The 3,097-nt window shown below is 35.1% G+C and overlaps 1 long non-coding RNA gene across 1 annotated transcript; it reads right to left on the bottom strand.

Moving 5' to 3' along the window:
- Positions 1–6: 6 nt before the first annotated feature.
- Positions 7–1,628, bottom strand: LOC107103004. The gene is made up of 3 exons (XR_001482156.1): positions 1,463–1,628; positions 1,264–1,331; positions 7–1,124 (listed from the first exon to the last, which is right to left on the bottom strand). It is a non-coding gene; the product is annotated as an uncharacterized LOC107103004 (long non-coding RNA).
- Positions 1,629–3,097: the final 1,469 nt, after the last annotated feature.

Consider the following 3,097-nt stretch of genomic DNA (forward strand, 5'->3'; position numbering starts at 1 on the left):
TTTCTGAGGTTTTATGGAGCCCGGTGGACCAGAGACTAATCAGTTGAAGCCGCTTGCTTCAAAGCACTGACTTACTGTAGCAGCTATTGGTGGGATTTATCCTCAAAAGCACTGCTAAGATGAAACCAGTTGTTTGGTAAAATAGGAATATTAATATTAATAGCCATTTAACAATTTAGGGCACTGAGAATGTTTTAAAACACAAATTGCAGAAGAAAAAAATCATACATGAAAAATTACAAAAACTTACTTAATTGGCTATATTTATATGTTGAAAAAAAGGTGAGGTACACTTTGAGTATTAAAGAATTAAAGGAGGCGTCAATAAAGGAAGAGTTAAGCAAGTCAAGGAATGTTGAGCTAGTCACTACTTCTTACTAGCAACACTTAAAGTGACAATGTCAATAAGATCTACATATATACATATAAAACTAAGAAAATAATAAATACAATTGCATGCATCTCTATTTCCTTCACTTGATTGGTCCTCCCCTTGATTAAAAAAAGCAATATGGCTTTTTAAACTTTGATCTGAAGACTGTTGATAAAGACCCATATACATAGATAAAGTTGCATCCATACATGGTAGGACTTGAGTTAGAGAGAAAATGTTGCCTCTTTTTTAAACTTTTTTTTTTACACTTTTTATGTTTACGATTCTACATGTAATTTCTCAAATATTCACGTAGAATTCAGAATCATGGACAAGTTTCAGATATTACAGGCTAACAATGAAACCAAACAAACTGCTCGTCGGTTTCAATTTGCATGTTTCCAAGCAATACAAGGCCTTGTCTATATAAAGCCTCAAACTCACTGCGGTTCCAGACATTTGAATTGATAAAAGCTTCCTGGAGGGGAAGCGAAACATCTTCAAACCTTGGAAACCAAGTCCAGTGGATTGTTTTTAAACTTTTTTACGGGATTCACGTAGAATTATTTACAGATCAGGTCGTCATTGCTGTTGGATATTAATTGTGAAGCTTTACTGGCAGTAGAATGTGAGGACATTCTGTTGGTTTCCTCGTATTAGAACAGCAGGGCAGTGAAGGCCACAGGTCAGGGTGTCCAGCCAGGCCATGTAGAGAGCACTGGGACAGTCACTTTGAGGAACTGGAAGGCTCCTGGAAGGAGATAGCAATTGATGGGAAATAATAAAATCAGTGGTTTAAATATAGTATACTGTTAGTAGATTAGCTTAGTTAGCTGCACATGCTTATTTCAGCCGTTGCTATACACAATATGTTTATATTTTGTACTCACACTAGAACAAGAGCTGTGTGTTGTGAATTCTTCCGAATGATTTCATTCAGCCTCACTTTTCTCTCAGACTGTAAAATCAAAAAAGAAATACAGATGGCTGTTACATATTACCCAAAATATTGATATTTTACTAAGAATTTACTAAAATATTTTACTAAGAACTTTTCTTTTTTGTGAACAAATATCTAGCTAAACATACCTTGAGCTTAAAGGCCTCAAATTCTTTGTCAGATACTTTCCATGGAGCATTATGTCTGAGTTCCTGCACTGAGGCACCTTCCTGCTGCCCATCGTACAGCCTGAAGGGGGCGACACTGTCCACAAACCTGCTCCGGCTGGAATAAAGACAATAAAGTTTTTTTTGAGAAGAACAAATACAGCTTCTAGGATTTGAAAGACGAAGAAAAAATACCTATAAAAGCTAAAAGGTCTTTTTGAGTATCAATTTATTAGCATTTATCTGTTGTTTTGTTGATACCAGAAGCAACAATTTTATAAGCAACAGTTAAAGTGCCAAAAAGAAGTATATTGTACTGCCAAAAGTGTGTTTAACATATCATCTAAAAGTATTTCTGAGGAGAGTTGCAATTGTTTATAACTTTATTAAGAAAGAAAATCAAACGAACAAACTCGTGCCTGACAATAATGTCCTGGTTTTTTTTATTTTTATAGTTTTCCCAAAACACCTTTTTTAATGCAGTTTTATAATTAGTTCAGAACAGTTTACTAATTGAGAANTGCAGGTAATCCATAAAGCTGCTGCGTATATCCTCTGTAAAACTAAGATAGTGGAGCACATCACCTCAGTTCTAAAGTCCTAATGTTGGCTTTAGGGATCTTAAATACTACTACTGTTAGTCTATAATGCAATGAATGCCTTAAATAGAGGCTCTAAAAGTGTTAATCCAACATTAATGCATTGACCTCTTGGCACAAATGAAAAGTGGCATTAGGGTGCTACTGCAGCTGGTCTGCCATCAATGGAAACAAGGGTGTGAGCTAGCGAATAAAAAAAAATCTTTTAGAGTTCAACTTTGGTAGATTATGAATAGAAAAAAGGTGCATTTAAAGATTGTTGGAGTTTAATAAAAACACACATCCATATATTCTGATCAAATCTCCACTTTCAGAAACATCTGTTAATTGATTCAATGGTTCATAGAACAGCAATCATTTAACTTGATTATAAGTGTTAAGAACACCCACATATTTTTAACTTGCAATGCTCATAAATGATTGACTCAGAAACGCTTTTTCCACATAAATTGTTTTTAATCAGTAATACAATGCAGTATTAGTGATCAACACATGAAGCTTATTAACTCGTGGAAAGAAAAACACCTCCACACCTAATGTCAGAAGCTGACATTATTCGGTTAATCATCTTACAGTCGGATAAAGTAAAGAATGGTTTCTGTTTCAACAGGAGTAAAGCATGAAAAGGATCACTTATAGAAACTATAAAGGACATGTAATCTAAACCATGTTATGTAATTTCCACTTATTTAGAAAAGGGGGAAGCAGATCTGGCAAATCTGGGTCAAGCAATGGCTGTTAAACTATAGATAAATCCATAAATTAACCTTCAAAATAAAGACTGCTACATGTTTATTTCAATTTCAACTGATAAACCTTTGCCCTTAAATCTTAGAACAAATAAAATTTAACTCCTCTCCCCCGTTTTTTTGGAACCACTTATGTTGTCCACCAGTGTCCATGGCTGCAGAAACGTTGCAGTCATCAATCTCTCCATCTGAGTTCTGAGTTCTGCTAGTGACCCCCTCAGGACAAACCCAGACCCAGAACTTCTTAGTGCAGTTATAGCGCAGTGCTA

This window comes from Cyprinodon variegatus, unplaced genomic scaffold (assembly GCF_000732505.1).
Source record: "Cyprinodon variegatus isolate N-32 unplaced genomic scaffold, C_variegatus-1.0 Scaffold1359, whole genome shotgun sequence".
Lineage (NCBI taxonomy): Eukaryota > Metazoa > Chordata > Actinopteri > Cyprinodontiformes > Cyprinodontidae > Cyprinodon > Cyprinodon variegatus.